Source organism: Neoarius graeffei, chromosome 1, assembly GCF_027579695.1.
Source record: "Neoarius graeffei isolate fNeoGra1 chromosome 1, fNeoGra1.pri, whole genome shotgun sequence".
Classification (NCBI taxonomy): Eukaryota; Metazoa; Chordata; class Actinopteri; order Siluriformes; family Ariidae; genus Neoarius; species Neoarius graeffei.
Window position 1 is genome coordinate 58,858,748 of NC_083569.1, and position 18,255 is coordinate 58,877,002.

General features: G+C 41.2%; 1 protein-coding gene across 1 annotated transcript in view; it reads right to left on the minus strand.

Annotated features, from left to right (window-relative positions):
- tnk1 (tyrosine kinase, non-receptor, 1) overlaps window positions 1-14,429 on the minus strand; it is a 45,532-nt gene extending 31,103 nt beyond the window's left edge. Inside the window, exon 1 of the mRNA XM_060935581.1 lies at window positions 14,089-14,429. The gene's annotated coding sequence lies outside the window, so the exon portion shown is untranslated. The remainder of the gene's footprint in view (window positions 1-14,088) is intronic.
- Between the last annotated feature and the right edge of the window lie 3,826 nt (window positions 14,430-18,255).

Genomic DNA, 18,255 nt, shown 5'->3' on the forward strand with positions numbered 1-18,255 from the left:
AAATATAGAAAATTAAAAATTATATTAAAATTCAATTTATATACGTTTTCATTTTTAAATTATTAACTTTGAATATATATCCTCCACTGATTAATTGTTGTTGTCTAATTATTCAGTGTCGCTCCTGTATGGTATTTAATGGTCAAAAAAAAGATAATTAATAATTTCAAATAGGGGCGGCACGGTGGTGTAGTGGTTAGCGCTGTCGCCTCACAGCAAGAAGGTCTGGGTTCGAGCCCCGTGGCTGGCGAGGGCCTTTCTGTGTGGAGTTTGCATGTTCTCCCCGTGTCCGCGTGGGTTTCCTCCGGGTGCTCCGGTTTCACCCACAGTCCAAAGACATGCAGGTTAGGTTAACTGGTGGCTCTAAATTGACCGTAGGTGTGAATGTGAGTGTGAATGGTTGTCTGTGTCTATGTGTCAGCCCTGTGATGACCTGGCGACTTGTCCAGGGTGTACCCCGCCTTTCGCCCGTAGTCAGCTGGGATAGGCTCCAGCTTGCCTGCGACCCTGTAGAACAGGATAAAGCGGCTACAGATAATGAGATGAGATGAATAATTTCAAATAATCCATAATTATATTTAAATTATAGAGCCCGATGTTTCAAATCCCTAAACTCCCATTACTAATTAGTTAATTAATACAGCCAGTAACCTAATTAGCAGCCATTTGACAGCTTGGTATTTCATAGATAACTTTCCCCACTCCCTGTCAATCCACACGCATGCAGGCGCACATTCCCCGCCAGCACACACTCGGCTATATAATGAACACCATCAACAACAATTCAAAGATTTGGAAATTACCACACACTCAACGTAAATATACAGTTGAATAATGATCCCGCCAACAGAAATGTCAACAAATCCACGTGTATGACACGATTAAAACCAATCATAAACGACCATTTACTTTTCAGCTCAAATACACGAAGCGGTATTGGCCGGTTTCGCAAGTGGAATATTGCGCATGCGCACATCGCTCTTTCCAAATAGAAACATCCGGCGATTCATCAAAACAATATGTCGAGTGAGATGCTTCGGAAATCATGTGAATAAACTGATAAATTTGATATGTAACCCAAATATCGGCGTATTTTGTCACTTGTCCGATCGGACAAGTAACTGAGATGATGAACTTGTCCGACATAAAGTATCACTTGTCCCGGACAAGCGTTAATGTCGAGCCCTGCCAGTATCCCTGAATTCTTATTGGCCCAGGCCAAAATAAAGTGGCCCTTAAATTTCCTCTAGTCAAACAGAAAAACAAATTTGAAACCATTTTTACTTGAATAATACCACACTGTGTTCAACATATATGCCACCAGAAACTGATTAATCAACAACATTAATTCTATGCAATTGTTGTTTTGATGTTGTACATTATTCAAACATTACAGTCATTTAGCTGATGTTTTTACTCAAAGTGATTAACAATAAGTGCATGTGACCTCGGTAGCCAAGAGAATCCAAGAGCGACCAGTGTTGAAGTACTAGTGTGAACAAATAACCTACAAATACCATCCAATATCTGGAATTATCAGGGTAGTTAAGAAGTTAAAGAAGCTTGGACAAACACATAGAAATGGAATTATTTAAGTATGGTATGTTTATTGTTTCCAAAGATTGACAGCATTTGCATCTGCATTAAAATGGTTAGCCTATGCTTCTCTGACCTCGCTTTTGCTTCTTGAGCCGATACAAGAGACATCACGGTACGGTAGGCTGGTAGAGTTCTATTAGACTGGAGCTAGATGCTTATGGTTATAGTTATGATATCTGGCAGACATTTTTGTCCAAAGCGACTTACAATATATATAACGCTACATTATTAGTAAACCAATACAATCACTCTACTCTGACATTGCCTACCTTCCAGATGATAGCTGCTGCATGACTGCAGGAGTTCCCTTTTTTTTTTTTTGCTCTGGCTCGGCTCAACCTCAGCCTTTAAGCAAACAAACTCACCCTCTCTTACACATAATTTTGCCAATTTTATTTCTGTGTAGATACGCCTCCGTGCTTTTGTAGTTCCTTAGACTACATCCACACGACAACGGCAACGAGATTTTTTTTTTTTAAATATCGCGTCCACATGGGCAACGGATCAGTAAAATTTCAGGTACATATGGCAACGCAACGCTTGCTGAAAACGATGTAATACACATGCCACACCACTACATGCGCTGTAAGACGGTCCCATCAGAGACACCAGAACAATAGAAGAAGTAGGACGAATGCGCATAAACCAGAGATGCCTACCCCAAATTTTGAATTTCAGTATTCTTGAAAACATTTTTCAGTATTTTGGAATGACTTTCAGTAACATTAATTTATGGACATTTCCATTATAAAGAGGTGTATATACCAATATGTTTAACATTTAAATTATTAAGAAGTACTGTTTTGTATGAATTGAATAAACAAAACACGAGCAGCCATCTCAATTGAATTTCCACTCAACAAATTTCTAGAGCATACAATACATCACATTTTTATAAATACAATAGTGTTCCCTGTTTGCAGACATTACGGTTGACTACCAATCATTGGTATTGAATGTAACTCCTCAAAAGTATTATATTATATTGCCTGGCAAAATGTTCTACCTGTTAACGGATTCTAATAAAATTTTTAAAAAATCTTATTTCATGCCAATGAGAGTCCGACATTGTTATCTTAATGTCCCAATATATAAATACTTCAGCATAATGCTTCAGATGAGACATTGAATAAAATGACATTTATAATTGTATTTAAAACAGTGGAATGATCAATTTTTTGCCATAATCCCAACAGCACTAATCATAAAATTCTGTTTTTGATCATACTACATGTACATTTGCACTTGCAACACTGAAAAGACTTTGAATTAAAGAAGTACAGCCAGTGTTTGATATTTCAGTGAATAAAAATCATACATGTAAAAAGAAACTGAATAAGTTTAACTCACATTTCATGGCACTAATCGGCAAGTTCAACTCCAAGCACAGGTCAACCATCACCGCTTCAGCACGTGTCACGTTCCGTGTCTTTTCATCCACACATTTCGTAAAAAACTGCTGGATACCCCCAGGTTTACTTTCCGCCTGACTCGCCATTTCAGCATACGCCATATGTTTTTTTTTGTAGTTGACATGCCGCGTGCAGTCATCGCGACCACCATGAGTGATGTTAATGTCAGTTCTACACAGTTTGCAGTGCGCGTATCCACTGCCCTTTTGACTGGGTGTAATGCACGGCCATTCTACTGTATATCGTAGGAGGAACACCTGAGACCTGTGTTTCACTTGTCCCGATACTGAGCGTTTCATTTCCACGATTGAGAAGCAGCACCATGCGTGTGTGATGCCGAGCGAAAATAGCGCGAACAAATGTGCGGTATCTGCGCATGTCACACACAGCATGTGCGGTATCTGCGCACATAGACATATAAACATAGACGCCGCATTGAGCTGGTGGCCCATTGCTGGGATACGTCAGAGTGTCCGCCATATTTGATGTGGCAAATCTTCCCCGTAACCCAATGCAAGTAAATGGACTGAACTTCATAAAGCCCCTTTCTACAATAATATTTAACTCGATGCCTTTCACCCATTAAGACACACGCGTATATATTTGGGAAACAAACAGGCATCAGAACAACACATAACTTTTAATGTGATGGTTATAAATAGTGTGCGAAATACCCGTCAATATTCCGTGGGAGGTGTGACCTAAATTTTATTCCGCTGCTACTATCGTAGGCTACTAACGATATCTACACATCCAGGCATGTTTTGGAGCTCAGAGGGGATCGTGTAGAATAATGTGCTGTGCTTGCGCTGCTGAAGCCGTGCCGTGCCGTCTCCGCATCACTTTCATTAAATGCCGTGCAGATAGGCTATAAAATGTCTCCAAAAACAATTTTTGCAATATACAGTGCTATATGGAAAAAAATTCAATTAAACCATATTACAATGGAATTGCTCCATGTGATTGCTCCACAGTCTGACATGCTTCCAATCTCTTCTATTTTGGAGTGTGCCATCACCATCTGACAGCTGGTGGTGAAATTGGTTGGGTGGGCTATGAAATCTCATCTCATTATCTGTAGCCGCTTTATCCTTCTACAGGGTCGCAGGCGAGCTGGAGCCTATCCCAGCTGACTATGGGTGAAAGGCGGGGTACACCCTGGACAAGTCGCCAGGTCATCACAGGGCTGACACATAGACACAGACAACCATTCACACTCACATTCACACCTACGGTCAATTTAGAGTCACCAGTTAACCTAACCTGCATGTCTTTGGACTGTGGGGGAAACCGGAGCACCAGGAGGAAACCCACGCGGACACGGGGAGAACATGTAAACTCCACACAGAAAGGCCCTCGCCGGCCCCGGGGCTCGAACCCAGGACCTTCTTGCTGTGAGGCGACAGCGCTAACCATTACACCACCGTGCCGCCGGGCTATGAAATAAATTATAAATTTATTTATAAATTATAAATTGTTTGGAGACAGGTTTCACCGAGCGGCTATTATGCGCGAGACTTCATATTAGCCACAAAGTCAGAAAAATCTGTTCGTAAAATTACGTTATAATGACCAAATACAATGAAAAGTATTTTTCCAGTCTCACCTGTGAAAGGTAATCCCATGTGATCTCGTTTGGACGGTAAACCTGTTGGTACAGTTAAACGCAGCACATGAATGAGGCATCTTTATTCTCTGCTTTGCCCCATCAAATATGGCGGCGAGGATGACGTATGATTCTACGCGGAAGGCGGCGTCTATGTTTATATGTCTATGTATCCGTGCATGTCACACACAGCATGTGTGGTTGTCGTAAAAATAAAGCCGTGAATCGCGCATGGATTGAAAAAGTCGCTTGGACATTTAAAAACAACTCACTGGAATTTTTTAAGACTTTATAATAATTCCGTACAGAATAACACTGTTTGCCGTAACATCGTATTTACGTAACTTTTCCGTACAAAATACGGCCAAGCCGTACTAGTAGGCATCTCTGATAAACCCCTTCTTCTGTAGCATCAGCCACATAAAGTTTTGATTATTAATCAGTAGCGTAAAACGAAAGACACGGAAAGAGGAATGAATGGGGGTAGATGGAAGCCGGTACGCCAACATTCTGATATCATTCAGAATTCTTTAATGGTCCAGAATAAATTGAATGCTACACGTCGATGGATTACTTTGTTCTTCTACGCCCTTTTTGAAGAATGTATTGTAGGACTTAAACCAACATCTGAAGAGGTGAGATCGCTCCTTTTTTTTTTTCCCTATTTTTGCTGGCGGGATTGTTCTTGGAAAGCGCACGGGCAGTGCGCGGTTTGGTACTGCTTCCGCAGTGTTTGGACTAAAGACTCTGCCCTAAGGGCTATTCTCTCACTCTCTCTCTCTCTCACTTTGCACCATTACACAAATATTCACAGTGAAAATATTTTGTAAGCGCGTTTCATGAACCAAGTTATAGGATTTGTTGACAACTCGCATCGAGTTCGTTACACTTCTACCCGGCGTGAAGCACTGACAGTCATGTGGTTGTGACGTCATCGTAAACAAATCCGTTCTACTCATCCAGACGACTTCGCAACAGCACTGTTGCCAGATTTTTTCACTCTGGAACCCGTTCTCAAAAGATTTCGTTTTGGGGCACCCAAAACGCCGGTGCCGTGTGGACGCCAGGCCTAAACGATAAGCAATTTTATCAGATTCACCTGAATCCGTTGCCGTGTGGACAGGGCCTTAGCTCCTCGCCATCAACACCCTCACTGAGAATAAAATAACTGACAATGTCAATGTAGCTAATGTCAGGCTACGATTTCCTGTCATCTATCCATTCCATGAGGGTAGACGGATGTGGCACTTTGATCATATTATTATTAGAACATAACAGCAAGAACATGTTTTGTACCAAAAAGCAAGAACACAATGTCTACATTGCTGTTTATGCAATAGAACTTGCGATTCAGGTTTCTTTTTTATTTCTTCCACGATCTGGACTACTTATTCATCTTGTATTGCATTGTACCCACCTATGACTTTTTGGTTACACTGCAATAAATCTAATAGTGATTTTTTTTTTAATCACCAGACAAAAAGAATAATAATAAAAAAGTATGCCTGTTTTTGTATATCCAACACCTACCTTTCACAGGCAAATCCTAAATATCTTTATGCACTATCGAGATAAGTCTAAAAACAACAACAACAAAACCCCACATGTTCAATTAATTCCCAAATGTAGACGTTGGCAATATCCCAGTGTTGGAAGGACAGACAGAGCACAAAGGCCTCACACATAACCTTTAGTGAATGATTAAATGAAACACAACCAAAAAAGCATCAGTTAGCATGTGCACATGTCTGAGTCAAAGACATGGGGGCCAGTTCAGACAAGCACACGCTACCCGAGACTATCAACATAAAATTCACCAGGGATACACCCAAAAAACAACACCCAAAACAATGAGAGGATAAATAATGAACTAAACAACAGTTTCACAGAGACACTGCGTCTGTAAAATCAGTTTCTTAGCCTAAAGGCCCGGTCACACAGCGCTTTACGGCTTTATCACGGCCAAAACCCGTCAAAAAGTGCTCTCCCGTGAAGCAGACGATGTTGTTCGTGTTGATGTCGAAGTTAAGACGTGTTACAGTCGATATACAGACGTGACAGGACGCAGGGGAAAATCGGAACGGCGTCGGACGCGGTAAAAACTTTTTGGACTGCTCAAAACTTTAGACCGCGGACAACCACGGCTGGCACACGTGGTAAAGACGTGCAACACACGTGAAAAACACGTGATAATCAGTGTCCCGGCCGTTATTAAAACTTGGGGAGACGTGGTAAGACGCGAAAGTTTGGCGGTCTATCACGGGCAGAGCACGGTCATCGGACGGGTGTTACGCGTTGGTATCACGGGATATAGCGTGTGTTTAGCGGCTTATCACTGAGAAATGGATTTTTCCGCGTACATAGCACTGTCTAAGCCCGTTAAACGACGTCTCAAACAAGTTCTAAATTCGATTGATCACTGTCTAATCACTTCTGCATCACTTCTGATTTGCGGCATGTAAATACCGTAATTTTCTGAGACCTCGGCACTTGCAGTCTAGATGTCAAGGGGTGAACATGAACCCTCAACGCTGTGATGTCCTCATCTTAATGCTCCAGCACCAACAGAACCAACTGATACAGGCTCAACATATCCTTGCTGAGAGAAGAAGAAGAAGAAGGAGGAGGAGGGTGGTACGGAACATCTGGGTGCGTGACTGGATTGCGAGGAGACCTCAGCTTGGGCTTTACGACCGTCTCATGGTCGAGCTGCGTAACAAAGATCCAAGAGCCTTTCAGAACTTTATGAGGATGCCTCCTGCGATGTACGATGAAATTGTGCAGAGACTGACACCAGCCTAAGAGATCTGGATCGGCAACTGTGAAGACCAGCCGTGCGCGACCGCTTTTATATGCGCAGCAAGCCGCTCTTCCAACGACGCTGAGCCGCGGTTACCCGTGATTTGGCAGTGCTATGGCAGTGGAGTGCCCGTTTTACGTCCGCGCTCAACACGTGATCGGCAGTGCTACAGACGCGATGAGGCTGTAACACGTCTTAACTTCGACATCAACACGAACAACATCGTCTGCTTCACGGGAGAGCACTTTTTGACGTGTTTTGGCCGTGATAAAGCCGTAAAGCGCTGTGTGACCGGGCCTTAAGGTTGATTAATGATCCATGATCACTCACAGATGCAGCAAAACCTTGGCATTAGTTGTCTATGTTATAGATCAGGAGTTGGTGATGACAAAAATATTACATCATGTGTATGAATCAATCGCAATATTTGTAGACATCTACAATCTGCACTAAGTTTACAAAACACACCAGGAAAAACTGCTGTGTTGCATTAAAAAAACAACTGGTGAACAAAATTCACAGAAATAAATCAACAACAAAAAGTAGGACGTACTTTAATATCTAATCTTCCAGTCAGAGTTTCTAAATGTTATAAAAATACTGACAACACCTGCAACATCTTAGAAAGTACATAGTAACAATGTATTAATGATATAAATATTTTCGTTATATTGCCCAGCCCTAGAAATAAAAGGCAGCATTTATGTCGAGATGATTGCTTCTGAAGGTGTATGATAACATACTAGGTGTGTCTTATAGTGTTTACCGGACATTACAGGCTTCCATCAGATTACAAAATCTCTGTATTAGGTTCCTTATAGCTGTGGCAAATTAATTTAAAAAAATATATATGAATGAGCAGTTAGTTATAATTAGGCCAGCTGTCTCTTGGTCATTCAAATCATAATTTATAGTTTGCCTTATAACAAAATACAAACGAATGTCAAAAGCACCATTTGTGCATGTTTGTGAAACAGTAAGACTTATGTTGTTTGCGTATTAAGGTTCTCCTATTTATTTACCCACATAACAGACGATAGCTATCCTTTCATATAAACAATCAAATCAAGCTCAGAAATCATTTTACCAGGCGATAAATTTATACTGTGGCACTACTCATAACAACAGCAGAAACTAATCATAAGAGATCACTCATGACTATGTAACTTCATTTGACACATGTAGTAACTGGAGGGCGGCACGGTGGTGTAATGGTTAGCGCCGTCGCCTCACAGCAAGAAGGTCCTGGGTTCGAGCCCCGTGGCCGGCGAGGGCCTTTCTGTGTGGAGTTTGCATGTTCTCCCCGTGTCCGCGTGGGTTTCCTCCGGGTGCTCCGGTTTCCCCCACAGTCCAAAGACATGCAGGTTAGGTTAACTGGTGACTCTAAATTGAGCGTAGGTGTGAATGTGAGTGTGAATGGTTGTCTGTGTCTATGTGTCAGCCCTGTGATGACCTGGCGACTTGTCCAGGGTGTACCCCGCCTTTGGCCCGTAGTCAGCTGGGATAGGCTCCAGCTTGCCTGCGACCCTGTAGAACAGGATAAAGCGGTTACAGATAATGAGATGAGATGACTTCTAACTGGTATATAACTAGATCTGTCATATATTCCAATCCAATGACGCATTTTAGGCTGTGACTTGGGCATGACCTTACACGAATGACAACGCATTGTTTTAAACATGCCTTCATTATGCATATGCCATTTCACCGAAGTTTGCAACAGATACCTGCAGAAAGCGATTTTATAAAAACATGGGTCAGTAAAAATATGGCCTATAATTCGGTTAGATATTATAAATCATTGCTAATCCGATGCATTATACGATTTCAAGAATCGCTTTTAACTAATCTGAGCTCTTGATGGAAATTGATGACTGTTTAAAAATATACATATGATCAGTATTTGAGTAACAAACTAATAATATATAATATATACACACAAACTATTGTGTATTCTGTATACTATTGGCAAACTGCTTTTTTTCCCCCTGTGTGATTTGTTGTATATATTTGTTTAAATAAAACATTTCTTTATAGTTACAGGCTGGACATTCTATGGTAACAATAACAACTACACAGTGACAGACTGACTGACAGACAGACAGACAGACAGATAGATAGATAGATAGATAGATCCGTTCAAAAGTTTGGGGTCACTTTGAAATGTCCTTAGTTTTGAAAGAAAAGCACTGTTCTTTTCAATGAAGCTCACTTTAAACTAATCAGAAATCCACTCTATACATTGCTAATGTGGTAAATGACTATTCTAGCTGCAAATGTGTGGTTTTTGGTGCAATATCTCCATAGGTGTATAGAGGTAGGGTATTAGGCAGAAAAAGAAATTTACCAGTCAAAAATAATATTTTATATAATCCTGATAAGCGCCGCAGGTGCGAAGACGAGCGCCGCAGGCGCGAAGTCCCTCTAGGGGGGTCTGGGGGCATGCCCCCCAGAAAATTTTTGAAATTTAGACTTCATTTCCTGCATTCTAGGACATTTTCAGGGTGAAATGGCGTGTAATTTTTGATCAGAAATATTGCATATTTTTACTTTGTATTTTTTTCAGTTTCACTCCTGAATGTATCAGATGTATGTATGGTGTTTGATTTGGTAACAAAAGTGAAAAGAAAATAAACAACAATGAATTGTATATAATCTTTTGATCTAGTTACAGTATTTAATAAAAAAAAAAAACCAACAGTATTCTATTTTACCATACCCCAATGAACCCCCCTTGTTAATCAATGTATCACACATACCTTTTCTGTCTTTTTGTGGAAAAACGAATCAGTTTTTGTCACATTCAATTTGGGGCGTTTGTTGGGATTCATCTTGATCCAGAAGAGTGAGTCAGCAAAAAAAATGCGGTTCTCCCGCCAAGAAAGAGGAAACTACAACGCAGGGTGTTTGGCAATTTTCGACCAATCAGAATTCGCGATTTATTCAGTCCGCATGTTACAAGATTCAGTGCGGGCCAAAATGGCGGAAACGATGAAATATTCTGATTTTTCATTTCAAGTTTTCAGTATTTTTCGTATTAAACTGTGTTTCTTACGATTTGTAAATGATGGCGGAACCACACACGGACTGGCCATCGGGAGTAGCGGGAGTTTTCCCAGTGGGCCGGTGGTTCAGTGTGGGCCAGCGGAGAAAAAAAAAAAAAAAACAGTTGCGCGCTGGCCTTTAATATGATAAGCAATGTTAACAGTTTCTTTAACAAACTGTTAACATTGCTTATCATATTAAAGGCCAGCGCGCAACTGTAATAAGCAATGTTAACAGTTTGTTAAAGAAACTGTTAACATTGCTTATCATATTAAAGGCCAGCGCGCAACTGTTTTTTTTTTTTTTTCTCCGCCGGCCCACACTGAACCACCAGCCCACCGGGAAAACTCCCGCTACTCCCGATGGCCAGTCCGTGTGTGGGCGGAACATAACTGGATTTATCGGATGACATGTGGGAGTATTCATGTGCGAAAATTTTCGGCATTATCGTCCGTTTCAGTATCCGTCTGTGTGTATACTTGCCCGTTGAAATCGGCAATTGCCCGTCAAATTTACGGGTGGACGGGTCTCTGCCTAATACCTTATATAGAGGCCCATTTCCAACAACTACGGCCAAGTTTACATTAGACCGTATCTGTCTTGTTTTCTTCGCAGATGCACTGTCCGTTTACATTAAAACGCCTGGAAACGCCGGGAAACGGGAATCCGCCAGGGTCCACATATTCAATCCAGATCGTGTCTGGTCCGGTGCTGTGTAAACATTGAGAATACACGGATACGCTGTGCTGAGCTCTAGCTGGCGTCTCATTGGACAACGTCACTGTGACATCCACCTTCCTGATTCGCTGGCGTTGGTCATGTGACGCGACTGCTGAAAAACGGCGCAGACTTCCGCCTTGTATCACCTTTCATTAAAGAGTATAAAAGTATGAAAATACTGCAAATACTGATGCAAATACTGCCCATTGTGTAGTTATGATTGTCTTTAGGCTTGCCATCCTTCCACTTGCAAGTGGTAAGTAACTTGCGCACAGCGGCTCAGTCCCGAATCACTGCTCGTGCGCTCACTCGCGCGCTCTGTGAGCTGCGCAGGGCCGGAGTGCGCACCCTCCAGAGGGCACTCGCTGTTCAGGGCGGAGTGATTTGGAGCGCAGCCGCTGAGGAGGAAGCGATGAGCCGCACTGACACATTTCAACTTACGTGCCGAATTAGTCATGTGATTAGCGTATCCGTGTATTGGCGTTGCTGTGTGCACGCTAATCATTTTTAAAAACGTTAATCTGATGATCCGCTGATACGGTCTAATGTAAACCCCACCTATCACGCCAGTGTTCTAATGGTACAATGTGTTTGCTCATTGCCTCAGAAGGCTAATGGATGATTAGAAAACCCTTGTACAATCATGTTAGCACAGCTGAAAACAGTTGAGCTCTTTAGAGAAGCTATAAAACTGACCTTCCTTTGAGCAGATTGAGTTTCTGGAGCATCACATTTGTGGGGTCGATTAAATGCTCAAAATGGCCAGAAAAATGTCTCGACTATATTTTCTATTCATTTTACAACTTATGGTGGTAAATAAAAGCGTGACTTTTCATGGAAAACACAAAATTGTCTGGGTGACCCCAAACTTTTGAACGGTAGTGTAGATAGATAGATACTGGGTGCGATTTGCTGGGGGGGATGGTGGGGATCATCCCCCCCTCTGGTTTTTATCTCTGCTGAAAAAAAATCCTCGGGGACAACCCCGTCAATAAAACAAACAAACCAAAAAAAAAAGTTGACATGACAGGCATGTTGTGACACAGTTTTCTATGGTCTACATTGCACTCACTTTCAAAATGACCCGAAGTGGCAGCTTTGATGTTCACGAATGTCCCCAGCAAATAGATACATTGTAGATAATAACAATATCTTTGCGTTCTATGCAGGGATGCAAACAGCGCGCCTTTGGGCGGATGCCGCCTTTTTCACGGCCGATTTTTTTTTTTTTTGGGGGGGGCGTTGGAGTGTCTGATTATAATTTCAAAGTAAATTCTGTATTAAAATTACTAAATAAGCAAATCCGTTACAGTCCATGAAACAGGAAGTATAAGGATGAGAAAAAAACCCAGTTTAAATCGGAAAGCTGCGCACAATGTGAACCGCGCCATCAGAGTAAACTGTTCATTTAGTATTCATGTATTTTAGTGATTTTCAAGTCACTGTCCATTTAATCCAGAGGGAGAGAAACATCACAGCAACGCGACAAGCAATGCGAACTTTGTTGTGTTAGTGTTCGTGTATTTAGTCAGAGAGATAGGAAGATGAATTTACTATCTCTGGTTTAGTGTTCGTTTTCATTTAGTGTTATTCATTTGATATCATCAGATGTTATTGAGCTGTTAGCCTTTTGTTACCTTAATTCTGTGACGTTTCATGATTAAAAAAAAAACATCCCCCCTTCTGGTTTTTTGACAAATCGCACCCTGGATAGATAGATAGATAGATAGATAGATAGATAGATAGATAGATAGATAGATAGATAGATAGATAGATGCACTGTAAATTCTAAAAAAAAAAGCATTTAAACTGATAAAAAAACAAGAATAGGAATTTGATGTGCTAAGAAATGTTAATTTTTTTTGTTAGCATAGCATACAATTCCTATTCCACTTAGTTTTTTTTTTTAAGGTGATCAGTTTGCATGCTCTTAAGTAAGGTTAATTTTCAGAATTTACAGTGTGTGTGTGTGTGAGAGATATTATATTATATAAGAGTGATTCCACGCTTATGGGTACTGAAATGGGGACATGAACTTATTTTTAAAAATTCACCTAAAACCATTTCTTTTTTTTACCATCAGGTCACAAAACATGTAATCTTTAATGAATGATATGTTAAAAGATAACTTTAACTTTCTGAGATGTAATAAAAACATTTATATGCCAAAGTCAGAACGTAACAGAAGTGTTGTGGACATATAGATTCTCAATTTTAACAATGGAGAATTACTTTTTGAAACATCGGAAGGTGATGTTTTAGCAAATATAATTAATAAACATGTGTAGTAGAATAAACATACACATTCTTTCAATAAGATTAACATGGTATATAGCTAGATTGTAATTAATTTGTAACAGACGCGAGATGGACAATCGTAACAGAAGTAATGGAACAGACATCATTTTGGAACTCATAGGCTTGACTTTGGCATATAAATATGTTTTTATTACATCTCAGAAAATTAAAGTTATCTTTTAACATATCATTCATTAAAGATTACATGTTTTGTGACCTGATGGTAAAAAAAGAAATGGTTTTAGGTGAATAAGTTCATGTCCCCATTTCAGTACCCATAAGCGTGGAATCACTCATATAATAAGTCACCTTCACTGTGTTTACTTACCTATGTTACTGTATTAACAGAGTATTTCCAAAACTGCATACTAGTGTACCATAATGAATGTCACAAATATTGCCACCCACCCACGTACACACCTGTATTGTCCTATTTAATAAAAGTGTTATGAGGTTTCGGGCAGACAGAATAAACCAGTTTAATTTATCTAAATAGCAGAAACCAGGGTGTTGCTTCTGCTTTTCCGGAAGAGAGAACAGCACGCGCAGGTAACGCTCTGACGTCACAGCACAAAACTTTGAGTCAGACAGCAGGTAAATACACTCACCTGTAGATAAGCAGAAACTCCGAGTTTCTTCTAGGAATCTTCTTTCCAAAGTACTACAGAGCAGCCTGTTAGCTTCTACCCATAACTTGTCACAAGCTGAACTGCAGTGCAGTTTCTCACAGATTATCCTCTGAATCAATGTCTGATCTCTGGATCAAACCTAGTGTGAGATTTAGCCGGAAGTGATGCACAGTCGCATTCCTACCCAAGTATTTCCCGTACTGGGAGTTCTGGAGTGATCCAATGGTCGACGGTAACCAAGTAGATTCCACCTGAAGTTCTCGCTTTAGGAAAACTAAGTTGAGTTTCCAAGTGCACTCCTCTCCTCTCCTCCTCTTCCCTGTCTCCGCCCATCGCCGTTCACCTGTACCTTCATCCGGCAAGCTCGAGACAAACAACTTCCGCCAACATTTACAAAAAAAAAAAAAAGATTATCATCCAAGTAGATCCTTCAAATATTCTGCTGCTAAATTATTCACCAGTCTGGATTCTATAGTTATAAACTCTCAGTGTGTTAAATCATTTTGCTCAAACTATTGGTTATATACAGCACCAATCAAAAGTTTGAAAACGCCTTCAAATTCGATGTTTTTATTTTTTTCCCCTACATTGTAGAGCAGGGGTCTTCAATTAAAAGTCACTGAGGTCCAGTTATTAAATTTTGTCCAAGTAGAAAGTCCGAACAGGCGGCACGGTGGTGTAGTGGTTAGCGCTGTCGCCTCACAGCAAGAAGGTCCTGGGTTCGAGCCCTGGGGCCGGCGAGGGCCTTTCTGTGTGGAGTTTGCATGTTCTCCCCGTGTCTGCGTGGGTTTCCTCCGGGTGCTCCGGTTTCCCCCACAGTCCAAAGACATGCAGGTTAGGTTAACTGGTGACTCTAAATTGACCGTAGGTGTGAATGTGAGTGTGAATGGTTGTCTGTGTCTATGTGTCAGCCCTGTGATGACCTGGCGACTTGTCCAGGGTGTACCCCGCCTTTGGCCCGTAGTCAGCTGGGATAGGCTCCAGCTTGCCTGCGACCCTGTAGAACAGGATAAAGCGGCTAGAGATAATGAGATGAGATGAAAAAACATCGAATTTGAAGGTGTTTCCAAACTTTTGACTGGTACTGTATATTACTAAAAATGTTCTAGATTAACTCTAAATTGTCCAGTGTATTCAAACAAGTTATTATCATTTTCACACTATTTCTTAAAGTTTCCATTGTCAATACAAATTGCCATAAGTGTTAATATTTTTATCCACATTATTATCTCATCTCATTATCTGTAGCCGCTTTATCCTGTTCTACAGGGTCACAGGCAAGTTGGAGCCTATCCGAGCTGACAATGGGCGAAAGGCGGGGTACACCCTGGACAAGTCGCCAGGTCATCACAGGCACATTATTATTATATTTGCTATTACGGGGTGGTACGGTGGTGTAGTGGTTAGCACAGTTGCCTCACAGCAAGAAGGTCCTGGGTTCGACTCCAGTGTGGAGTTTGTATGTTCTCTCCGTGTCTGTGTGGGTTTCCTCCAGGTGCTCCGGTTTTCACAACAGTCCAAAGACATACAGGTTAGGCTACTTGGTGGCTCTAAATTGACTGTGAGTGTGAATGGTTGTGTGTCACTGTGTCAGCCCTGTGATAACCTGGCGACTTGTCCAGGGTGTACCCCGCCTCTCACCCATAGTCAGCTGGGATAGGCTCCAGCTTGCCTGCGACCCTGTAGAACAGGATAAGCGGCTACAGATAATGGATAGATGGATGGATGGATATTTGCTATTATGGGGCGGCATGGTGGTGTAGTGGTTAGCACTGTCGCCTCACAGCAAGAAGGTCCTGGGTTCGAGCCCAGCAGCTGTCGAGGGCCTTTCTGTGTGGAGTTTGCATGTTCTCCCCGTGTCCGTGTGGGTTTCCTCCGGGTGCTCCGGTTTCCCCCACAGTCCAAAGACATGCAGGTTAGGTTAACTGGTGGCTCTAAATTGACCGTAGGTGTGAATGTGAGTGTGAATGGTTGTTTGTCTCTATGTGTCAGCCCTGTGATGACCTGGCGACTTGTCCAAGGTGTACCCCGCCTTTGGCCCATAGTCAGCTGGGATAGGCTTCAGCTCACCTGTCACCCTGTAGAACAGGATAAGTGGCTACAGATAATGGATGGCTATTTGTTATTATATATTTGCCATTAATTTATATTTGTTATGCACAGCTTTCATGTAAATAAGAGGCTGTCCACACGGCAACGGATTCAGGTGAATCTGATAAAATTGTTTATCGTTTCGGCCTGGCGTCCACACGGCACCGGCGTTTTGGGTGCCCCAAAACGAAATTTTTTTTGAGAACGGGTTCCAGAGTAGAAAAATCTGGCAACGGCGCCGTTGCGAAGTCGTCTGGATGAGTAGAATGGATTTGTTTACGATGACGTCACAACCACATGACTAGAACAAGCAGCACTCTCGCTGTTTTGTATGAACCACTGCATTGCATTCACTTTTGTATACAGCTTTTCTTTTAAATAAACAAGTAACTGAACCATTTCTTGAATTTCTTTTTTTATTGGATAAGACTGCTTTTCACAATGTTCACACACAATATAAAAAGTTATATAAATTATATAAAAATGCTTTTCAGAATGTTCACACACAATAAGAAAATTAAGTTATATAAAACTATGCACACTAATAAAACTAATTTGTACACACAGAAGGCACGATTTCCTCGCGTAGTCGCAGCCATCTTCTTGTTGTTGTTGTGTGTTTGTTCCTCTGAGTGCTTCACGCCGGGTAGAAGAAGGCGTTTATGCGCATGCGTCCGACTTCTTCTATTGTTCTGGTGTCTCCGATGGGACCGTCTTACAGCGCACGTAGAGGTGTGGCATGTGTATTGCATCGTTTTCAGCAAGCATTGCGTTGCCATATGAACCTGATATTTTACTGATCCGTTGCCCATGTGGACGCGATATTTTTTTTAATAAAATCTCGTTGCCGTTGTCGTGTGGATGTAGCCTAAGTGTCAGCTTTTGAAACCCTGTGCCTAATAAAGTTTATTATTATTATTATTATTATTATTATTATTGTTGTTGTTGTTGTTGTTTTTAGCTTTACACTGGACCAGATAAACCTTCTCAAGACACAAATAGCAGCAATTAAATGTAGTTATACTTTTGTTCATGTGAAGATGCACAGTCACGTGAGCTGCATAATAAAACATTTAAAGTAATTCATTTTTAACTGGGGGTTGTACCTATATCATTCATAGAAGTTTAGCTTGTGCTGAAACTTTATGTAGAGGAGAAAAAAAACAAAGACAAAGAGACTTTTTCTAAGCTCTATTTCACATGCTCTGTTCCTATCTAGACTATGTAATCTAGTCAGGCCAGTCTGACTGGATTCTTACAGTTCCTCACAGCTTCCCAGTTTCTTTTCTCTGTATCTTTCACACAGACACAGAGAGCCCCTGCTTGTCTTTTTGTTAGCAGTCCACATTTGCATGGGGGGGTTAATAGGCCGTAAACCATCCATCACCCAGTCTGGAAAACTGGAGTCCAACACAGGTGACCAAGTGACTTGCTCAAGGATTTAATGTTGGCTATTTACAGTTCTGGGCTCTTTTGACCATTAGTCTTCAGTTCTCAGCAACCTCTGTCCATATTAAACCACATCTAGTCAAGTCAAATCAAGTCAAGTTTATTTGTACAGCGCTTTTAACAATAAACATTGTCGCAAAGCAGCTTTACAGAATTTGAACGACTTAAAACATGAGCTAATTTTACTACTAAATCAACTGTGCTAGACTGGAAATGTGTTATGCTGGAAAGCATAACGATGCTTTCCAGGACTCTGTTTTTGGGGCTCAAAAGGACGCTCATGAGTACCGTCTATGTACCCATTGGTGAAGCCTGTGTCCATGAGCTCATAGCAAATTTCTCGCCCTAATACACCTTGCAAAATTGTCTAGGACAGTATTCACTGTGGACAGCAGAGAACAACTTGCATTAGTGCAACTTTACACAGATTTGAATTCTAGTTCACAGCCAAATCTGGCCCAGGCTCCTCAGTCTAATTGTTTCAGACCCTGCTTCCATTTTAATAGATACCACATGATCAAGTGATTTTTCTTCATTAAAATTAAGAGAAAGTTCACTGATTGATTTAATCTAAATAAGTGTTCCTTCTGTTTTAGTATTTGTTTT